Here is a 24,756-nt window from a genome sequence, read left to right as displayed (position 1 = left end):
GAAGCTGCAAGCAGGAAACAATCCCTGCTTTACAACATATAGAACATAACATAACCAAATCTCAAGCGAGTTTCAAGTGTTTGCAAATTGATTTTCTTAACCATAGTTTTATAATCTGAAATCAATGGGTGCTTGGACATAAAGAAGGAAATCAATCTAAAAAATTATTGCATGCTTTGGAAAAAATGGTCAGTAGTTGTTTAAAGTTAATGTGATAAAACATGGAAAATCATTGGTATGGTCCTTTAAATCTCCAACACCAATCCTTTTTTTTGCGTTACAAAGGTGTTGAAATGTTGAGGATGTTGTCGAGGTATCTCCTATACTGTAATCTAAATCTGCAGTGTTCCCAACCCTGGCACCAGATAGCTTTGTATTTAAACTTTGTTAATGTGATCATCTTTTGTCATTCTCCTAATGGTCGGAAAGGGAAACTTAAGTATCCATGATTGAAAAAGTAACTCACCAGATTTAGGAAAAGCGTAAAGGAGAATTCATAATGGAGTAAAGAAATAACAAGAAAGATCCACCATGATTAGAGGTGTTGAAATTAATCAAATAATCGATGCATCGAATCGTGGACATGGACGATGCTGCATCAATAATCGGCAGGCTCATAATCGATTATTTCTGTTTACAATTTAATGTAGGCCTAACAACATTTCTGTTTACATATTCTGTTATGTTTTGCACATTCAGGAAGTGCCATGTGCTCAGTGCTGTAGTTTTATGTATCCAATTTATTTAGTATTAGAGCACTGCAGAATGTTTTGTTTTTGAAACTTGAAAAGCTATGAATTAAATATCCTACATGGCTTTAATAGAAAAATGTATTTGATGCATCGTGACACATCGTGATGCATCAAGATATCGAATTGAATTGAATTACTGACATGTTAATCGAATCGGGAGTGAAGATCAGTGAAGATTCACAGCTCTATATATATCTATAAAGGTTGGTCCCATGTTTCCCAGGAGATAAAGTAAAGGGAGCACTGAACACTTTTCCCTGTCTTTCAGAGAATTTAGCCAACTCAACACAGCTGCCACTTAGCCAATAACATCTAGCGTAACACAGTAAGTCTGAAAGCTTCTTTAACGTAAAATACTTTTTGTTCACACTTACAGAGTTTGAAATGGGAAGCGGCAACCTGTAAAGACCCTAGCACATCCTAGAGGAGTTCCACAGTGCCCCATATAGGGTAAACCAAATCTGGCTCACCACTGTGTCCAACTCTTACCATTACAACAAGATAGAGTGATACATAAAAAGGGAGGTTCTGTTTTAATTAACATCAATATTCATGTAATGGCCATAAAGCCAGCCCACATTCCATTTCAAGCTCTTAATGTTAATGCATATTTTAATACATTATCATTGCCACCATCATAATTCTTATAATGATAACTGTAATCGTTAGATTTATGCCAGAATTATGGTTCTGGTCCCTAAGGGCACATATTTTGCAGGGAATCCAATTTTTCCCTGGTGTATAGCGCACCCAGTCTTTCCCCTCAAATACTGAGCAGACACTGATAAAGATAAACACACAAACACCCTAGTGTGTCTGCTGCTGTGCCTGTAAAACACTCAATCTGAATTGCATATCCGCCTTGCCACTGAGCTTGTCATAAGCTGTATTAAGAAAAATGGTCACAGGGTTTGACATAAATTGGAAAATGACATTTGGAAAATGGGCGCTGCTGTGAAAATTAGAGATATTAAAATTATAAATCAGTGTCTGGAAGTGCAGGGGGGTGTGGTGGCTTGCCTTTTCTCTTTTTCTGTCTGCCTCCCTCTCTTTGTTCATCTCTCGCTCTTTTTCTCACTTTCTCTTTCTCTAACGCACTTTGTCTTTTGCGCTTTCTCCGGAGGCAGGTTAGGGTCGGAGCCAAAGTCAGTCCAGTAAAAGTGCTTTTAAATGCAGCCACACACAAGTCTGCCCCACAGGGACAATATTGTGTATTTGTGTGCCTGCCGTTGTGTGTCCGCTGCAGGTGTATCTTGTCAGCTTATTGCTCGTCCCTCTTGCTGTAACCTGCTAATGGATCATTGTAAGGTGTGATATGTATTATGCAAAAGTAAGGTGTGCTGACACCTTTAAAAACAGACTGCTCCATCTTTCCTGTCTGTGTGCTGAGCAGGGGGAGGTGAAGAGGCAGAACAAAGAACGGATTTCTGAGCTACAGGTGCAGATAGACAGGCCAAAGACGCTGCTGAAGGATAAGAGGCAAGAGCTGCAAAGAAAGGTCAGAGGCCTTCCTATTGACCGTGAATACACATACATTATCTCACAAAAGTGAGTACACCCCTCACATTTTAGTAAATATTTCATTATATCTTTTAATGGGACAACACTGAAGAAATGACCCTTTGCTACAATGTAAAGTATTAAGTTTACAGCTTGTATAACAGTGTAAATGTGTAGTCCCCTCAAAATAACTCAACATACAGCCATTAATGTCTAAACCGCTGGCAACAAAAGTCAGTACACCCCTATGTTAAATTCCTATAGAGGCAGGCATATTTTTATTTTTAAAGGCCAGTTATTTCATGGATCCAGGATACTATGCATCTTGATAAAGTTCCCTTGGCCTTTGGAATTAAAATAGCCCCACATCTTCACATGCCCTTCACCATACCTACAGATTGGCATGGGGTACTTTCCATAAAATCATCTCTCAGTGCAAATCAAACTAGCTATTAGGCTAACTGACATAAAACCATGCCAATCTCTAGGTATGGTGAAGGGTATGTAATGATGTGGGGCTATTTTAATTCCAAAGACCAAGGGAACTTTATCAGGATGCATAGTATCCTGGATCCATGAAATAACTTCCACACAGAAGAGTAAAGGGTATGCCACTACATGCTCAAGTGTACCTCGACTTCAGTTCATCCTTTCTTATGATTGAGCTCAAAGAAGAAAGTAAAAAAAGGCTGGCAGTGCTGTGGGCCTTCATGCCTTGACCTTTTTACCTCCACCTTTTGTGAGAAAATAAAAGTCCTTGCCTTAAGAGGAGCTGTAGCCATGTCACAAATGCTACCTTTTAATATGTGGATCAGCAGCTTTTTTCATCAGTCGTGCAGGAAGAAAACTTTGCGTACTTGAGGGATAAATGTTGCATTCATATATACCTTCTTAGTGTTTCGACAGAAGGTCAACTTATACAGAGGACCAATAATGTCTTCTATCTAGAATGTGAAAGACAGGCATTCACCCATGTAAGAGCAATCACTTCTCAGACCTGCCTTACCCTGCCTCCACAACACATATGCACTCTTTCCAGCTTGAAATTGGATTTCACTTGGGGTGGCAATTCAGTATATGGTGGTAACTGTTGAGGGTCATTCATGCCTGCAATCAGCTTAGCTTCCTTTTCTAAACACAGTGGGCAAACAAAGTCAGGAACGACCAAGGCCCAGATGTATAAAACTCAACTAGATTCACGACTAAAACTGCATACGCTATCTTTTCATCAGATTTCTAAAGACGCATGTACGTCAATCATTGTGGAGGTGGGCGCACATACACAAGCCTCATTAGCACTCCCACTAGTAGATATAGATTGATGTAGAAACACCCTCGATACTTGTGGCCGCTCCACCACTCATTAGACATGTCAATGAGAAATACGACAAAGAAGAAGTGCAGTTTCACTGACTGTGTCCCATCTGCAATGTTTTCCAACAGCACCAGAACAGCTGTCATTATGCACCATTGTGGCTATTTGTAGCATTGGTACAACTAATTCATCACATGTTCCTGCAAAACATCAGCGCGGTAAAATTTCAATCACCATTATCAAACCTTAGAAGGATAATCAATGATTCATTCATAGCGCTCATATTGACACAGACTTTACAAAGTGCTTCACAATTTAGGATAAAATTAAACAAATTTGCCTTTTGCCTTTTAGCCTGCTAAAGATAACACAATCAGTGAAATTGGCGAACAATCTAAAACAATGTAACTCTCCACTTAAATTCAATCTCCTTTTCATATTACCTTGTGTACGCCTGGTCTGAAGTCTTTGTGAGGTGCGCACATTCTTCCTTCTACTAGTTCATGTGTGGAAAAACTGAAAAGGCATAGACATTGTTTTTGTGCGTACACATTGTTTATACATTTAGCCCCTGGTGTAGCTAATGTTTTTTTGGCTCATGCAGTGTTGTAATGTAACAAAGTACAAATACTTTGCTACATTAGTTAAGTAAAATTTTCACGTATCTGTACTTTACTTCGTTATTTATATTTCCTTGAAAACTTGTACTTTTACTCCACTACATTTCCTAAATAAAATGTATACTTTTATTCCACTACATTTCCCCTAAGCATCTTAGTTCCTTGTTACTACAAAATAACATCAGAAGAAATTTGTTACACTGGAAAAAAGCAGGTTTGGTGAATCACTGCTCCTAAATTGCCAAGTTAATGCACCCTCCATTCCAGTTGGTGACCTAAAGCCTGTTTGTTCCCAGGTGGCAAAAAAACCAACAACCATAGGCCAAAACTAAAGAAGAAGAGGAAGGATAATGACTGATAGTGTCATGGAAGCACCTGGAGCAGGCTCTGCCGCCATGGTAACAGACGATGACCACCGCAACGACAGTGGTGATGAAGATAACGTTACACACCTTTGGCCATAAAGTTCATAATCATAATTTTTTTATTTTTACTTTTACTTCTAATACTTAAGTACATTTAATATCACAAAATTACTTTTGATACTTAAGTACAGTAAATATCTGATACTTTAAGACTTTTACTCAAGTAATATTCTAAATGGAGACTTTTACTTGTACCAAAGTCATTTTCTGGTAAGACACTTGCTTTCAAGTACTTTATACAAGACTGGGCTCATGGATGCTATAAATTATAAAGTTGGACAAATCTATGTGAGCCACATCTCAACACTTAATCCTTCGCACCAAACTTGACTCTCTTAACCACTACTCTCCACTTCAATATTTCAGCACTTACATTTACTTCTATTTTGAATTTCACCTGCACTCTCTGTCCTAATATTAAAGGAGGTCTACTTGAAGGGGTCAAGTAACGAGAAGAAGCACTTCGTTTTTTTGTTAAAGTTTTGGATGGCTCTCACTGTAGTCAAGAGGAGATTCCCTGGCCGTGCCACAAAGGAGAAAAACCCTTGTTGAGTTAATTTGGAGTGAAATGGCATCATGAACCACATTCTCCCACTGATGTACCTCAACCTCAAGTTTGCATTTGTGTACTAATGCATACTAAAAAATGAAGAGATTTAAGGAGTGCCAGCTTAAGAATAAGGTCTGGCCCTCAGGATTTGTCCACGACTCCACACGCATAACTTGCACACAGCGACAAATTCAGAAACACACACGTGCGCACAGGCACACACTGATTTCTGTCACCTTGATACTCTCAGAAAAGGCAGTCAAAAAGAGGTCCTCACCCTTCTGGAGTGTGATGGGAAATATGACCAGGCTGTCCATGCTGCCCATTATATGGCTTCTCTAAGCAACCATCTTAAATTCACCTCTGTAGCTTATCCTGAAATGTGCATGCAGTGAGTTTTAACGAATTTCTAACTTTTGATGTTGACCTACTTTGCTGCTGTTTATATTTTTTTTATGTGGGTATGTAGGTGTAAAAGGGCATGACCATGATTGTCCTTATTTATAAAAAGTGAGCTTACTCTTTTGTCCTAAAATTAGAAAGGGAGACGCTAAGAAGCAGCACTTCTGATTTGCATGGACAAAGGCAAGGAAAGGACTTGAATAGAGGCCTAGACTGTGTTATTAACTGCCTCTGATAGCTAAGCTTAGGCCAGGAGTTGTAAAAGAGGTCCTCAGGCCCTTGCTAGATCGCCATGTGTGAGGTGTGTAAGAGGAGGCAAGTGTTGAGCGCTGGGATGATGTGTTTTTACAGCGCAGTCTTGCTGTGCTTTGGGATGGCAATAAACCATGGCCTTCAAAGCACAGCCAAGCGCCACTTACTACTGAGTGCTTCTTTGGTAGTTGGACAAGATTACTCTCAAAACAAAGTGCAGACAGGTTGATTAATAGAAGGGTCTGCAGAGGTGTGTGCCGCAGTATATTTTCACACCCAGCAAACACTCGTTCATTTCATTCGCATGGACTTTTATGGGATGATCCTGTCTCTGTGTGGGTTTGTCACTTCATAAAAACGGTCCCTCTCTTTGAGTGTCTTTTAGTGAAAACTTATCAGTGCTGATACAGACGTGTTGTTTTAATGTCGACACTGTTACTCGAAAGGACAGCGCTGTTCACAGACCATATTAGCCCATAGCAGAATTTGGGGTGTAGAGACCTGGTTGTGCCTCGAAAAAACTGCACCAGATCTTTGTACAAACTGATATAAATTTCAATGAGATTAATAAATAATACTCAGTTTTAAACTCTGACTTGCTATCATTGATGATTACTGTGCTATAGTAACTCCCATGGTCCCTGGTCCTCTGTGTGCTATTAGGTTGCTTAGCCCAGCTCACAGAGCTAGGCTGAGAATTATTTTAATTTTTGGGCATTTCTGCCTTTATTAGAGAGGAAAGCTGAGATGTGAATAAGGAGCAAGACAGGGGAAAACATGCAGGAAAACCGTCACAGGTCGGATTCGAAACCCTGAACCTTCTGCGTCGAGGAACATGTGCGCCCGCTCTACCAACTGAGCTCACCGGCCACCTGCAGGACTAAATTTGAAGTAAAGAAGCCGTCTGTCCTTCTGAATGTTGTGTCTGCAGGATGAGAGAAGCCCGGCACTGCAGGACATGTTAAGAAACAGAGATGAAGGCTGTGAGAGGGAAAGACCAAAAAGAGACAGCAGCAACAGGGCGGGACCTTCAATCTGGCAGTAATGATGAGTATGCTCAGGGTGATTGCAGTCGTGGAGGGGAGGGAGGAGAGCTGATGGCAGCGTGCCGTATGGTCACCCCCTCATCACATCAGATCACAGGGTTCTAATTAACTTCAGCACCGCATCAGACTGCAATCAGCGGAACTGCAGAGGAAATGAGATTTTTGCCTCCATGCCGTTCAAAAGCGTGGCGTAAAAATGCATATTAGCCTTGTGTTTGTAATTAACATTTTGTGCTTAGGAAGCATGTTAACAGTATCCCTTAATGAGCTTTGCAGAAAACGAGCCACACAGGACAAAGGCCAACTTCCCCCTGTGTTTGCTGATGTGCTTTTCTTTATTCTAATACAATGAGATTTGTTTAACCCTTAATTCAATATTGTCTCCACATAATCCCCACCTCTCCCATTGTCTTTGTTGAATCGGACATTACTTATGAGAGAATGAGGCCTTTATTTATTAGAGTAGTAGAGTAGTTATTAGTAATGAAATGGAGATCTGTCTAGATTTGGACTTAGTATACTGTGCACATTTGTTGTGTTGGACTCCTCACCATTCGCCTAGACAACATAACATTCAACATTATCCTCACACTACAGTTTTATGGTCTTGAGTACATTTGTCATTTCCTATATAACTACGGTTACACCTTTACAGCTTCATAATTTATATATCCAACCTGATTTTTCTTACAAAAAAGGAATATTTGTAATATTAAAGTTAACACAGATTTGTTAGGAGTGGTGTACACACTCCTATAACACCCTCAGTATCCAGGTCCCCTTACTTGGTTTTGTCTGATAGCTCCTAAAAAACAGTTAAGTGGACCATACTGCTGCTGCTGTTGTCTGTCTTGATAGATTTCTTATTCTATGACCCTATTCTCCACCTGTTCCATACCTGGTTATGGCATCTATGCAATTTGTATATCCATTGTGTCAGTGATATGTGTAGCACAAAGGGATTTGTTGTTCTCGTCAGTCCTGTGCTGCTGTTTACATTCACTGGGGAATGCCCTCATGAAAACAAAGCCTTTTCCAACCAAGTATAGAACCATTTATCCTAGGAACCATCATCAACTGACATAAGTGTCTCTAACTGAACTGTCAGCCTCTTCGTTGAAGTAAAATTTTAATTTCGGGCCTTGCTGAAATTTTGGAGATCCTGTCAATGGCTTGCAGCTCCTTGCTAGTTTATTTATTTGCGACTGCATCTCACTGGTCAGTTATTTGTTTTCCACAGTGTCCTTGTGTGTTATAAATGGGACAGGCCTGTCACTTCAATGCTGAGAGGATGTTTTGAGTTCCTCAAGAGATTTTTATTTATTTAATTTTGGTTAGAGCAGAGCAGTGAATAATGCATCTCAACCTGCAACATGTACTGTTTTTATCATTAGCATGCAGCTCAGGTTATCTGTAGAATACTTATGAGTACTGGCGGAATGTTTGTGATGTTATTTATTTATGTTGCTCCTTTCAATTATTCATTTGTTTATTTATTCATGGAAGAACTAACTAAAATTGGAAAATTCATTTTTGCTGAAGGGCACTTGGCCCCACTCTATCCTCTCCCTGCACAAAGGGAAAGGAGGGGGTGGCACATCAGGCTTGTTAGTAATTGCTTTATGTGATGCTTCCTTACCAAAGGACGTCATTTTCATCCAAGCAGATGGGTCAGCAGACAGAAAAAGACAGACAGGGAGAGAGACAAGTAAGGAAGCTGAGAGGTGGAAAGAGCATCAGAGACAAAGTAGGGATGAGACTAATTCTGTGTTTTTTCTTCCAAACTTAGTTTGTTCGCGGGGTTGAGCTAAGGTAACATGCAGTGATAGGTTAGGAAATCCGCTTTTCCCAACACCCAGACAGGACTCCACAGGTTGGACTGGAGGCAGAGGTTCAGATAGAGAACGCAAATATTACATGGGGTTGCCTTCGGTTGTATCCATGCCTTCACGCTCTCCTGGCCTCTCCGTGTTATTGTGTGCTCACTGTGTTTTCTTTAATTATATAGAGTGGGATTTTGTTCAATTTCACACTTGCACAAACATGCAGCAATTATTCCTGATAAGTGATAACGATTCAATGAACTCTAAATGTGTGCGTTTGTGGGCAAGCATGCATGCGCGTTTGTGTCTCTGGCAACGACTTTAGCCTTGTGTCACAAACTGCTCATGGACATGGAATTCCAATTAGCATTAAACGTACAAAAGAGAAACCGATTTGTTTGTCTGTGTGCATCCATAATATTCACTGATCACTTACCACTTGTTCATTTTGATATTCTTGTGTCCTTGAGCCTTGTGCTTGTGTGTCTCTGTGATTGCACGTGTAGCTGGCAGTGCTGAAGCTGGAGGTGTGCATCCTGCGGACGAAGGGGAAGAATCAGAAACTAGAGAGGCAGAGAACAGCTCCAGCAGCCTTCAGCACCCATGGCCATTCACCTCCTCTTATGTCACCACACCGTAAGCCAAAGAGCTGTTTTTCTCAGTTCCTGGGTTCTCAGTGAGATATGTCACAAAACAACTAATTTTAAACCAAGTTAGAAGTCATTAGAATTAATATTTGTTGTTATCAAAACTGCCTTTATCTTTTATTCCATGGCCAATTCTAGTGTAAGATAACAGTCCAACCCAATGAGAAGAGGTTGCCAAGATTGTTGATTCTTTTATCTGATCTCATGTTCAATCTTATTTTATTGTTTTGTTATTACTTTTTACATTTGTTTCCCCTTTGCCTCAAGTAGTAATAGACACAAATAATATATCACCACCAGATGTAATTTTTTTAAATAATGCATGGAGACATCTGTAGGTAATAAGTTCATACTGCTGACTTCCTTCTGTGTTGAACATATAAAGAGTTGCATTTCAAAATCCACATGAAGCCATGTTTTAACCATGCAGATGAGAGCGGCGAGATTGAATAAAAAATGAATTTGTGGGCTCTAAATTGAAAAAAATGAGTTAAAAGGCACTGAAATGCTCTGTAGAGCTAAGAGGAATAGTCATAGGATCCATTGTTATGATAAAGAGTATATATACCATCTGGCCAGGACAAAATGTATTAACATTTTTAAATATGTGCCCTCAGTCCAGTGAATTCTGTTTAAGATGCAATAGAAGTAGGCCTCATGAGGGTGGCCAGGCGTGCCACACTCTTTTCTTGAAGGTCTCAACAAACAGCACACAGCCATGGCATGACAATTTGTATCATTTAATTAGAGCATGCTTCTCTTGGCGCAGTTCATTTATTGTTATCTTGTTTGTGCACCTTGAAGTTTTTTTTAATTAGCTTGGATTGATTAAATTGCATTGATTCTGTATCTTTATTAAAATAACCCCCCACCCCCACTCCTTCAATATTTTTCATAATTAATGGTACTGCTGCTTTGGGGAAGGGACCAGTGACAGTGTTACACATTTTGTAATGAAAGCAATGGTTAGAATTATTTATTGTGATTGTTGTCAAAGATTAGCACATTGACAGGCATTTTATGAGTTGCTAAAGGTGTTATATGCCATATGTGGTAATAGATTCAGATAATGTGAAAGTGCTGCTGACTTAAAGCACCAGAAGATGAGAAATTAAGCTGAGCATGTTTTGTTTTGTCCCAGTGTTTAGATCAAGCCCACAGACGCCACCCCACCCATCCACCCAGCATTGACCTTGGCTGTTAGGCCCGCAGCATGTGGGCATGTATGCAGGTGTGCACGCATGCGTGCATACATGTGCCTGCTAGTACAGAATCTCATTCCAGACCTCATCCTCATTTTAATTTTGATTGATGACTCCGTTTATCTTTGGAATAACAATCCTCTGATACCCCCCACCACCTCGTCGACAGCCTCCGTTTCTCCACATCATAGCCCCCGATTCCTCTCCCCCAGTATGAAAATTATATTAGAAACAAAATGAGATTTGAAATTTTGTGTTTGACAAGCAGCTTGATGAAAGGGTTTCATAGCTGGGCTTGATCCATGGAAATGTTATGCTAATAATACTGCTGGCCAAGCAATCTAGTTGGAAATTAATCAGGGGGCTGGATGGATAGAAGGAAAAGAGAGAGGAAGGTAGGTTGCTCCATAAACACCTTTCCCCCTCCTCAACCTTATTCCCTCTCTCTAGCTCTGAATCTCATCAGAAATAGCCATGGGGTGTTGTCTGTGTGATGGGGTTGGGAGAGAAATAGGGAGTTAGAAAATTACACTGCAGCTTAGCACTGATTGATGCAGTAATGTATGCAGTAATGTATGCAGCCATGCAGCAAGATGCCATATTATAGATTATACCTCTCTCCTTCTCAAGCAGTACACTTCCGCAATAGAGAGGACACACACACAAATTTAGAAATGGATCCACACGCACCTCTTTGGCCATGTCTGTTCTCCTGTTATTATTGTATTTATCCTGTTCAGCCTTTGGTGGTGTCTTTTCTGCATGTATAATTTTCTTTGTCTGTGTATCTAAATAGCGTTTTAACAGACCGCGCCAGTGCGCGTGTTCTTTCCTCTGCCTCGTCACACTTTCTCTCACACACATATACACTCTTCGTCTCTGTATTTATTTTCTTTTTTTTGAAAATTTTCAGCCTTTATTTTGACAGGACAGACAAAGACATGAACGGGGAGAGAGAGGGGGGAGGGACATGCAGCATAGGGCCAGAGGTCGGAGTCAAACCCGGGTCCGCTGCGTCGAGGAGTAAACCTCTACTGTATATGTGGGCGCCCGCTCTACCAACTGAGACACCCATTCTCTTTCTCTCAAAACCCTGGGAGTCATCATTACATGGAGTCGCTAATGAAGTCATTATCAGATTTCACTCGTTTAAAACAACACAATTAGTACCAAGGCCTTAATGATGTTTGCAAGTTAAATGCAAACGAATCACTTTTTTCCCCATTTCTCTGTCTCATTTCCTCTCTCCCGGCTTGCTGCTCAGTTGGAATAAAGAGAGTAAATGAATCACTGAAGTGTTCCAGGGATGTGGGTGTGTTTGTGGGCGCATATTTCTCAACCATGTTAGAAGTCTGTGTGATTTATTATTTTTACCCCGAGAGACATCTGTTACACCATTCCTTATTTTTGTAATGCATCATCAGCCAGAGGAAAAACAATATTATCCAGTCTGGGATATTGTACTCTGGAGTCTAATAATCTAATGTACACTAGAGCTGGTGTCATTAAAGTGCCAGTGGAGCTGTTGGGAGATGGTAGGTACACATCTGTCTGTCTCTGAATCCCCACTGGTGCTTGCGCTCCATCCCACCACCTGCCCCAGTGCAAACACACACATACCAGAGCAAAACACATACTCGCACACTCAGTCGCATAGCTAGTTCTGTTGCTGTTGGAGCGGTCTAGCCAGCAGGAGGCAGAAAGGAAGAAAGTGACCAGGCGCTGAGCTCCAGGCATTCTAGGAGAGTTTGCAACAACAAGTCGATGATAGCACATTGGCTCTGACATGGAGGACACAGAGACTGGCTGAGGACTAGGTGGCTGATACAGAAACACATAAAGACAATAACGGCTAAGCTGTTTCTATAATAGACAGCAGAGCTATATGTGGCTTTCACAAAAGTGTGTATCCTGTAAGGATATATCTATATTTTTGTTAATGCATCTGCTAATTAGAGTAGACCTCTGTGTGCTTCTCACTTGGATATAAAAGCCATATGCAGGTTTTGGGGGCAGACAGGGGACACAACAACCTCTCTCCCTGCCCTTGGAGCTCTACAGCTCAACAAGCACCAGCCTTGGCTCAGTAAGCTGACCCAGCAGGACAGCACTCCACAGGTTCCACACAAGGACATGAATGATTGCAGGTCACAGGTCACTCCCACAGCACTCATCTCTAAAAGTTTCCTTAAAGTGCATGTACGCAGGTGTGCTTTTTGTTCTCAAAGTATTAGTGTGACTTAGACCATTCTCCAGTTGTTGGTAAAATCACATAAATCTACTGATATCTATATGCTATAAACTTGTATCTTGTATAATCAGTCAATGCCTCCAGTTTCACTTTAAGCTTTTCAGTTTCAATATGGGCACATTGAGTGAGAAAGAGACATTAAATGAAACAGTAAATTTAAACAGTGCCATGTTCTTCCTGTGTACATGGAGACTACTCAGAAACTAGTTTTGCTAGTTATTGCTGCTGCTGAATGAATAGGTGGTCGTGAGCACATTGAGGTGGGTTGGATGTGGTTTGAATGTTGCTTAAACAGTCAGGCAGATTAGCTGGAAGGAGGAGAAGGGAGTGTCAGGTGTTGTAACAGCCAGTGCAATGAAATGCAGATGGCAGCTGTGTGTAGAGTGTGAGGTGGTCCTTGGCATTTTGCAGGAGGTTATTGCAATGTTCGCCATGGTTGTCAACTCTTTTATACCATCTTACCTTCTTATTTAGTCAGGTTACAGTGTTGATCATTTATAGACAAACACACACTCTGGGATGTGATTTGCCTCTTTTACAGACGCTTATCAGAAAGACAACCTCAATAAGTGCTTCTGCTGATTCTCACTGATCGCAGTCATACCTGCTATACATCAGGGAACATTGCAAGACAATATGCTCAACAGTAAAAAGAGCAGAGGCCATCATGCCTGGCAACAGAGAATCCTTCAGAGGCAGGGAAAGAAATTCAGGGAGGACATTTGATGTTATAGAAAGGTCTTGGACTTCATGGTTCACTCAGAGAAAAGGATGGATTGATGTTTTGATAAGCGGCAGGCTGTATTGATGTATGTGCTTGTGTGTATGTGTATGAGAGAAAGTGTGTGTGTGTGTGTGTGCGTGCATGCTCGGATGTGTTTTCTGTGCATACATATGCATGCATCCGTGGATTTGTCTACTATTTAAAAGTGTGTGTGCATACACACAAGCCTGTGGAGAGACAAAGACGAGTGATGGTCTCAAAGCATTGATGGACTAAAGTGGAAAGTCATGCTGAGGGAGAGATGTGTGTGTGATAAATAATGGGTGTTGGTGCCCAGTGGAGCCCAGTAGTGGAGGAGTGGAGGTGGCTAAAGGTCTGATGGGGGAGCTCACCTCTGTCATCTATTCCTCTAGCTCTGAGTAGTGATGTCTTCATGAGCTTCTTTAATGATAAAATTACAACAATTAGAGATAAAATCCGTCACCTTTTGCCCTCAACTTCTAACGGTTCACCTTTAAACGCAGAGTCGCTAGAAATAACGACTAGTCTCGACATATACTTAGACTGCTTTTATCCTATAGACCTTCAACAATTAATGTTAAAGATATCCTCAGCTAAGCCATCTACCTGTCTCTTAGACCCCATCCCAACGAGATTACTCAAAGAAGCGTTACCCGTGGTAAACACTTCATTACTAGATATAATCAATATGTCCTTATTAACAGGTTATGTACCGCAGTCATTTAAAGTAGCTGTGATAAAACCTCTTCTGAAAAAACCCACCCTCGATCCTGAGGTCTTAGCAAACTATAGACCTATATCTAACCTTCCCTTTCTATCCAAGATCCTTGAGAAGGTGGTTGCTAATCAGTTATGTGATTTTCTACATGGCAATAGTTTATTTGATGACTTTCAATCAGGATTTAGAAAGCATCATAGCACAGAGACCGCACTGGTGAAAATTACTAACGACCTTTTAACTGCTGCAGACAAAGGACTTGTCTCCATTCTTGTTCTACTAGATCTTAGTGCTGCATTTGACACTATTGACCATTCAATCCTGTTACAGAGATTGGAACACTTGGTTGGCATTAAAGGAATTGCTCAAACTGGTTTAAGTCCTATTTCTCTGATCGATCTCAATTTGTTAATGTTAATGATAAATCCTCCAAGTACGCTAAAGTTAGCCATGGGATTCCTCAAGGCTCAGTGCTTGGACCAATTCTATTCTCCTTATATATGCTTCCTCTAGGCAATATTATTAGGAAACACTCAATTAACTTTCACTGTTATGCGGATGACACCCAATTATACTCATATAATCAAACCAGACGAAACCAGTCAGCTAGCTAAATTTCAAGCGTGCATTAAAGATATAAAATCCTGGATGACCTATAATTTTCTGATGTTAAACCCTAACAAAACTGAAGTTATTGTACTGGGACCTAAACACCTCAGAACCTCATTATCTAAAGACATAGCTACTCTGGATGGTATTGCCCTGGCCTCCAGCACTACTGTCGGAAATTTAGGAGTTATTTTTGATCAGGATATATCCTTTAATGCCAATCTAAAACAAACCTCAAGAACAGCCTTTTTTCATCTTCGTAACATTGCCAAAATTAGGAATATCCTGTCTCAAAACGACGCTGAAAAACTAGTCCATGCATTTGTTACTTTCAGGCTGGACTATTGTAATTCCCTACTGTCAGGTTGCTCAAATAAGTCCCTTAAGACTCTCCAGCTGATCCAGAATGCTGCAGCGCGTGTTCTCACAAGAACTAAGAAAAGAGATCATATTTCTCCTGTATTAGCTTCTCTGCACTGGCTTCCTGTTGAATCCACGATTGAGTTTAAAATCCTTCTCTTGACCTACAAAGCTCTAAATGGTCTAGCACCATCATATCTAGAAGAGCTCCTAATACCCTATTGTCCCACTAGAGCACTGCGCTCCCAGAATGCAGAGTTACTGGTGGTACCTAGAGTCTCTAAAAGTAGAATGGGAGCCAGAGCCTTCAGTTATCAGGCTCCTCTCCTGTGGAACCAGCTCCTGATCTGGGTTCGGGGGGCAGAAACTGTAATCGCTTTCAAGAATGAACTTAAAACTCTTCTATTTGATAAAGCTTATAGTTAGGGAGTGAGGAGTTGCAGTGTTCACCTAACTGGCCCACCTGCTTCTCTTCATAATTGTTAGATTAATAATACATAACAAAGTAGAGGGAGGCAGGCCAGCCAAGCCCGATCCAGCAGGGGGAGAGTTCTAAGCCCGAAAAAGCTACCTCTTCTTATGACCTGTCTCTCTTAGTTACGCTGTTATAGTTCTAGACTGCCGGGGGACTTCCTTCCTTTGACACACTGAGCTGCTCTCTCCTCTCCCTTTCTATTACTATTACTATTACTATTTGTGTGTATCCCGTCCCAGAAATGCTTGTTACTAATCCTAGTTTCTGGGGAGTTTACTCCCCGGAGTCCTTATGTTTTTTCCCCCAGCGTATTTCCTTGGAGAACGTTGGCACCAAGATCCTGGTTCCAGCTGTCGCCGTGGTCCTGCTGCACTCCCTGCCGAGCTCAGCGGTGCCCTGCAATGTCATGCTGCGTCCTGCTGAACCCTGCAGCTTCCCGCTACATCCAGTCTTATTAATGTGACTATTATTGCCACTGTTCATCACACCCCCAGCCCGTCAGACACCGCCTACCAAGAGCCTGGGTCTGTCCGAGGTTTCTTCCCAAGAGGGAGTTTTTCCTCGCCACTGTCGCGCTGCTTGCTCTTGAGGGAATTACTGTAATTGTTGGAATTGTTGGGGCTTTGTAAATTATAGAGTTTGGTCTAGACCTACTCTATCTGTAAAGTGTCTCGAGATAACCTATGTTATGATTTGATACTATAAATAAAATTGAATTGAATTGAAATTGAATTGTCTGTGATTGAAGTGTAAAGGTGCTGCTACCTACACACTTACTTCCGCACTCATTTTCTACACGGTCATAAGCGCAGTAAACAGACACAACCTATCCCCAAGTGCTTAGTCCTGCTGTCCCTGTAAAAATCCAAAGCATGGGAATCTATGGATTTTGCCCTCTTATGCCAGACCTCGATTAACGATATAAAACCTCTTAATCACACACACATATGAATGTCTCACACACATAATCCTCCTTTGGGTTACACCGAGCAAAGACGGTTAGCCAGTTGTGTTGTTGTGTTTGTCTTCTAGATTTTTGATCTGAGAGGTCCACTCTGTATAAAAGTACCTGTCTGTTAAAGGGATACACCACCGTTTGTTGAAATAGGGCTTAACACGGTCTCCCCTAGCTGTAGATAGGTGGGCTAATGCATTTTTTGTGCATGCATCGTTTTAGTCCGGTGCAGCACCGGCAGCGCCGCCGCTAGTTAGCTTAGCGTAGTGAACGGAATCCTATCCTATGTTGCCGGTTAGCATGTTGTGAGTAAAAGTGAGCCAACAAAAGACAAAAAAACAACCTAATTACTTGCACTGAGACAAAAAATGCGTTGGCCCACCTTTTTACAGCCAGGGTAGACCGTGATAAGCCCTATTTTAACAAACAATGGCGTATTCCTTTAAGAGAGTCGGTGTAGTTATGTCTTATAGAGACATCAATATTATCTTATCTCTCAATAAGACAACCTTTACTTTACTTAAAAGTTATGTAAAGTTAAGTAATGAAAAAGATTGATGTTTTTAAATTTCTGGGTCAAGAGCCAAAGGTGTTTTTTCTGTGTATCTTAAAACTAGCGTCTATACTCTAAATTATATTGGTATTCTAAATGAAGTACAAGCAAGAAGAAGTTGTTAGAAGATAAGAGACTTTTTAAAATAGGACGAAATATGTTAATGAACTTGCAGAAAACAAATCACACAAAAAAAACACAGTTAACGAGGTGAAAAGCTGGTGTCTGAGTAAAGGTTAAACTCCAGCAATTTAGAGCATGTGTTCCTAATGTGAATCAAGTATATTTACTGAAGATGTAACTGTTTCTACCAGGTAGAGGAGCAGAGGGAGGGTGTAGTGAAGGCCCAGGCTGGTTTGTGTCAACCCTTCTCCATATGAATCCAGACTCTCAAACATTTGGGCCCTATTTTAACGATCTGAAACGCAAGTATCAAACACCAAACGCAAGTAGCTTTGTGTGCGGATCTTGGGCGCTGTTGCTATTATACCGGTGGGATAAATGACTCTTGCGCCTGACGCAAATCTAAAATGGGTTGGTCGAAGTAGCTACATTACTCATAGGTGTGGTTTGGGCGTAACGTGCAATAAACCAATCAGAGTGTTATCTCGCATTCCCTTTAAAAACAGGCGCGCTTGTTCCATGGTGGATTGCTATTATAATGGCGGATTTGCTAGTTGCACGCTCTTAATACATCCATGGGCGCACGCCAGGAACGATTCACCGCCGAGGAGACCGACGTTTGCTATTGATTTTTCTTTTTGACAAAATGTAAATAAAGAAATGTCACAAAAACATACTTTCCGATGTTTTGGGCTCACTCTCACTGAATCACGAGGTTATGAATGCATTCTAACATTAGACAATAGACAATTCAGCTCTTCTGTCTCTCCTGTCCCGTGCTGCTGCTAGGGCATTTGGGTTAAAGGTGCTCTAAGTGATGTGACGCGTTTTTTAGGCGACAACATTTTTCATCACATACAGCAAACATCTCACTATCCGCTAGCTGCCTGTCCACTGAACACACTGACGGCAACAAAACGAACTGCGCCAAATCTGCCCCACGAACCATAACAAACCGTGTTCCAGCCAATAACCGACAAGAAGGAGCTGGTTGAGCCATCACTGCAGCAGCATTAGCACGTAGGCTACTTCCACAATGCATATTCATGACTTTTATTATTGTTTGTTATGGTTTGTGGGGCAGGTTGGTGCAGTTTGTTTTTGTTACCGTTTGTGGAGCCTGGGCTGTCTACAGAGACCGCATTTTTTTACAGTGTGTTCAGGGGACAGGCAGCTAGTGGATAGTGAGGAGATGTTTGCTGTAGGTGACAAAAAATGTTGTAGCCTAAAAAACGCGTCACATCACTTAGAGCACCTTTAAGTGGCATCGGCACATGCAGTTCAACATCACATCTCCTTAAGTCCTCTAATATTTCTTCATGTCATCAACACATCCGTGATTCGTGGAAATGTCGTGGTCATATTTTCCCTTGTATTTATGTATGGTTTGCAAAAATGGGAACTGCTGGGTCCGTGAGATGAGAGAAGCAAAGTTTATGTGAGGTGTGCACACTCTACATTACTGTCAAGCATGCGCCCTTAAAATTCAATTCAATTCAATTTTATTTATAGTATCAAATCATAACATAGGTTATCTCGAGACACTTTACAGATAGAGTAGGTCTAGACCACACTCTATAATTTACAAAGCCCCAACAATTACAACAATTACATTAATTCCCTCAAGAGCAAGCAGTGCGACAGTGGCGAGGAAAAACTCCGTCTTGGGAAGAAACCTCGGACACACCCAGGCTCTTGGTAGGCGGTGTCTGACGGGCCGGTTGGGGGTGTGGTGAACAGTGGCAATAATAGTCACATTAATAATGGAACAGTGACTGGATGTAGCGGGAAGCTGCAGGGTTCAGCAGGAAGCAGCAGGGTTCAGCAGGACGCAGCATGACATTGCAGGGCACCGCTGAGCTCAGCAGGGAGTGCAGCAGGACCACAGCGACAGCTGGAACCAGGATCTTGGTGCCAACGTTCTCCAAGGAAATACTCTTGGGGAAAAAACATAAGGAAGCTAGGATTAGTAACAAGCATTTCTGGGACGGGATACACACAAATAGTAATAATAATTGTAATATAAAGGGAGAGAGCAGGTCAGTGTGTCAAAGGAAGGAAGTCCCCCGGCAGTCTAGAACTATAACAACGTAACTATAACAGCGTAACTAAGAGAGACAGGTCATAAGCATGAAATAGCATCTGAATAACGCGCCATTGACTTTAGACCAGGTTTTTCCTGGTCAGTGGCGGAATTGTTTTCTGAAACTGCAAAATGGCACTAGGGAATGTTTGCGCCGGAACACGCCTCCTTTTTTCGCTGAACCACCCCCGGGAGCGCAAGTGCATTCCATAATTTACCGGCGTGAGTCTGTGGAGGGAAAAGTACGCTGTGCGTCGGGTGCAAAATAGGAATGATACATGCGTCGGTGTACAAAGTTAATTGCGCTGGGTGCAAGATAGGGCCCTAAGAGTTACAACTGCTACATTTTAAAGCCTGTTATTAATTTTACTTATTTCACTTACCAATACAAAGAACAAAGAATGCATTTCCTTCCTCGTAAAACATTTGAAATGCCAACTTTTTGATTATTTTGAAACTTTCATTTTTTTTCCCATGTTTACTTCTTCTTCACTGCCTTTGTTGGCACATTGCTGTGTTTTTTGAGACATTACCGCCACCTGTCAATCAGTGGAATAGTATTAAAACTATTGGCAGGAATCTGTATCGCATTATCCGCATGCTCGCAAGTGCGAATGAAACAGGGACCCACTCACTAAAATATTGCTCCAAAGGGGAACTAGTGGTCAAAAACTCCACAGGATACCTGTAATGTAGTCATCAATGTGTTAGTTATTTATTCTATTAGACAGAATTGTTTCATGGAACCTGTTTTATGTGGTTCATTTAGTCTATTATTTTATCTATCCACTTTGTTGGACAATGTTGACCAGTAAGTTGAATGGTTAGTAGTGTTAGATGGTGGCAATTCCAACAAAACAGAAAAGCCTATGTATTTAGTGGTAGATTTATTCATTGTAGTGCTGATCCAAGTCTCGGTGTTTGTATTGAGAACACACATGATCATGAATGATGTAGCCTATTACATCACAAAAGAACCAGGGACCTAATGTTCCTCAGTGCCCAGGTGGTGAGTGCCTATCGCCAAGCAGGCCCTCAGCATGTATAGTCCATACCCACAGCAGTGACTAATTGTTTGTTATGTCAGTTCTTGTCGTGCCCGTTTGCCTTTAATGGAGTGTAGTGTGGTGATCCATCAGGCTGTCGAGCAAGCCCCATGTCAGTTGAAGTGGCTGTGTGTCAGTGGGGCGAGCGTGCCGTGCAGATGTGATTTACTGCCCTGCTTGTTGCGCCGCGTTGTGCCTCGCCTCTTACCCACGCAACGCAGCCTACTCCTCTACTCTTCTCCCCTCTCCTCTCTCCCCAGATTGATTACCAGCGCAACTGGCTCATGACACTCGCCATCTTCTGGCAACCTTTTAGTGTCGTTTTATAGATGGTTAGCGCACCTCATTTGGCTATTTATACATCTGTAAGTGGCCATGAAATATAGATTTGTCTTGATGGGTGTCAACATTGGAGCTATGGAAGCAGAGCTCAGTGACACCTCGTTATTTTAATGGTGTGAGATAGAGAGGCCGCATGGTAGGAGTAATTTCCGAAAATGGCTAAATGACATGTTTTTATTTTCATTTAATGTTGCACTCATATTTTACTCAAAGCTACACGCCTTTTTCTTGGTTGGTGCTGAGATATGGAAATAGGGAGAGAAGGGACTGAGGATGGAAGGGAACACCCTGCCCCTCTCACGCACATACACATGCTCTGAACCACATACTTTATTCTATCTGAATGTCGAGGTGGTTTAGAGTGAGAAGAACCCTTAACAGTAACATGATGTGTGACCTGTCATCCACACACGCACACACGCACGCACATATTTCACTCCATTCACAGGCAAGGTCTCAGAGGTAATTAGGTGCTGGCACCCACTCAGTGCGATGTGCTGGCTAATTGAATAGTTAACACATCAGAGGCAGGCCTGTGCAGATTGGAGGTGACACCTGTCAGGAAGCTGTTCTCTCCCAACCCAGGTCATTTCCTGCTCTGCCTGATACATATGTCATATTTGTGGAAATACCAAATTAGGGCCAGGCAGCTAAGTGCAGTGCAGCAGATGTGGAGATAGCTTGGGGCAGAGGAAGGCAGGCGCTCCTCTGCTCTGTCCTTCAAGAGGATTTGTAAAGCTCCAGGCACCTATCCTTACTTCACCTCAGGCCATTTTCATGGGTATGTGACAGGAAAGTGTGTGTGCGTGCGTGTGTATCTTACACTTCGGCAGGCTGTCCCCGAGGCCCCGCAGCAGTGTGCCCAAGGTATCCAGGAGTGTGCATCGTGCAGAGGTGTGTCAGCTGAGTAGAGGTGTCCAGATTCGCCCAGCTCAAACAGGGCTGTCGGTAGACTGGCATTTGCACACAAAAAAATAACCAGTTTATGAAATGATACTTTTTTATCTCCACATACTGTTAAATTGTGTGAGGTGTCCTGACTGAGTGCTTGCATTCTTGTCATTAGGTGCTGCACCTTCAGGAGGCAGGGGATTGGCTGAAGGTGAAGGTCCTGTCGTTGGCATTCAGCAGGCGATAACACCGCGAGAGCAAAAGGTTACCACACTGGAGCAGGACCTCAGAGCCAAACCACTGAACGGAAGCAGGTACCAGCTGGGACATGAAGTCATGTTACAGTCAGAAGCCATTCCCTACATATGAATCGAGCACTTAAACTCGCATACATACATCTCACACACTATACTCATTATTTCCTTTCACATTCTTCACAGCAGGGCAGTAAAGTAATGGACTACTGCATTGAGCAGAGATGGATCTGTAGGAAACACATGGAGCTCTGTAGAGAGAGGCCATGAAGGCACAGCAAGGAGCTGGAGGCCCACAGACGGATTGCAGTACTCCACTGATACAACACACAGAGACCCAGCATGGCCTCCCCTCAGTCTAGCTGCTGCTGCGTACGCAGGACCTCAAGTAATGGGGAAACAGTGCAGTTGGTATCTCTACCTGACTGAGAAAGTATTGTCATACAGTTCCCAGTGGTTTGTGTGAAAATTGGAAGACAGTGTGTCCGTGGGCCCAGCTTATCATGTGTGTGACACATTACACTTCATCCCTTTGTTCTATCTCTACTGTCGTTCTTTACTGTCAGATGGGGCAGAAATGGCTTGAATCTTGAAAAAAAGTCTTTGTCCGACAACTGTTCTACTGCCAGCTTTTGATCAGTATCTTTGTTTTTCTCATGTCTTAAAATGGAGGCTATTGAAATTACAAAATGATGAAATGAAAAAGACATTGAAACAAAGAGAGAATGATTGAAATGGCCAGGGAAAGAGGGATAAAGGAGGGGTAGTGACAGTGACAGGTTTTTGTGTCAGGTCAGCTAGCCTCCCAGGGCTCCAGACTGCGAATATGACCATTTTTTAAGATAGTGCGAGTAGTTTTTACAACTATTCGCACATGTGCAACCTGCAAATTTGACAGCATTACAAGGAGGGAGCGAGTCTGCCAAAGTTGTCCAATGTGTGTGAGAGGGGGAGGGCCAATTAACTGTTTGGGTAACGTTATCTACACTTGTGTGCCTCGCTTTCGTGGCGTCACACTTATCAACGTTAAAAGTCAAGCACGGCGAAAGATGAAACATGCACATGCTATCACATGGCAATGTTGTTACAATGTTTCCGTGTTTCCATGTTGCAGTCCTTTATCCATTTATGAGTGCTGATCAGCAGCCAAAGTTGATCCATTTTGTTTGCTAAAGACCGTACATTGGCCAGGAAAATGCTGCGTAGTGATAGCCGATAAAGAGTTAGCCTTAGCCTAACGTTAGCCCTCCTCTCTTCCCCCCACTTTGTTTACAGGCTCAACTCCGTCGGCAAGCACTACCGGTCGGCGGGGCTGGGTGGGTAGCCCTCGTCAGTGTTTCAGTCACTCGGTCTTATCACAGAATTGACTCGCTCATCACTCAATATATTCCCACACTGGGTGTTAGATAGATACAGTACTCCCCTTTCCATGGAAGTTTAATCACCTTAGATATGATTGTTAGTTCAGTGTTAACTAAATAAACAGAGAGGGAGGAGAGCCTGTATGAGGCAGAGGCAGTAATACAGTACATTACATTTCGGAATCTGCATTTGTTAAGCACCAATCAATTAAAATGTGACTGTGAACTAAAATAAAACAAAACATTTATCAGTAATACAGAAAATCTAAAAGAAAATTGCATTTGCAATTGTCAATTTAAGGTGTGCGCCCCTAGATGTTCTCCCTGTGCCCCTAACTGGAACTGTTAGGGGCTACAGTGCTCCTAGTAAAAGAAGTTAGTTTGAAGCACTGCCTCCAGTGCTGGCTTTACTATATTGTGTGAGACAGACACCAGAGTGCGTGATGTGGCAGCTGCCTCTGCCACTCACCTGCGAGGAAACTGCCCATAAATTCACAGCCTAAGGCATTTTGTGTGATACACACCACTAATCTACACAACATACCCAATTACAAAAACATGAAGACATTCCACCATGCATATCAAAAGGATCTTAATGTATGTAAAAAAGTGATCTGCAAAAAAGTAAATCTCGGGAAAGAAAGTGAAGTTAGAAAGAAGACAGGCCAAAACAAAATACTAGAACTATTTCAAAAAGTGAGTGTACCTGGCAGGAGACTTAATAAAACTCTACACACCTTTTTAACACTTTCAGGCAACCTCTTTAAACTGTCACCCGGGAAAGTGGCGCTGCAGAGACAAATGTGTCTTTAGGATGTGGGTTTTTGTGAGAGTGCACATACAGTTGTTTTTGTATGTTTCATTTTAGATGTCTGTGCATATATCAGCCCAGGAAAAGGATTGGAAGAGAGAACTTTGTTGTCAGCAGGTGTGGGCTTCAGCAATGGTGGTGAAAACTGATATACAGTTATACTATATTTCCTATAGTATTTACCTGAAATATTTGCATCTCTTTGCATATGTTAAGATATGAATTCTCATGAGACTGCATTTAATTTATATCTTATGTTATCCCTAGTCAATATGAAAAAAAATACAGGAAATCATCTGACTGTGAACACTTTAAAAACTCTGCTGTGCTCACAGATTCAACTATTGGCTGAAAGATGTTTTATCACTGTGACTCTCAGTGTCCTGTATCCTCTTTCCCCTCACCCTCCCATCCATCCAATTCTTCCCATTCCAGACCATCCATGTGGGCTGTGTGTGGGCCAGGTGCTCAATAGGCGGATCATTTCAGGTCAGGGCCCTTGTGTGAAATCAGATGTTTAACTGGCCAGCTGAAGTGAGATGGGAGCATCTTAACCAGCACCTTGCCAAAGGTCTCATGTTCGCTCAGCCACTGGGGCTGCTGTGAGTACGCCCGCAACCTGCCAATAGGCATTAGGGAGGATTT

Source organism: Perca flavescens, chromosome 1 (assembly GCF_004354835.1).
Source record: "Perca flavescens isolate YP-PL-M2 chromosome 1, PFLA_1.0, whole genome shotgun sequence".
Classification (NCBI taxonomy): domain Eukaryota; kingdom Metazoa; phylum Chordata; class Actinopteri; order Perciformes; family Percidae; genus Perca; species Perca flavescens.
Note: the sequence above shows the minus strand (reverse complement) of the source record.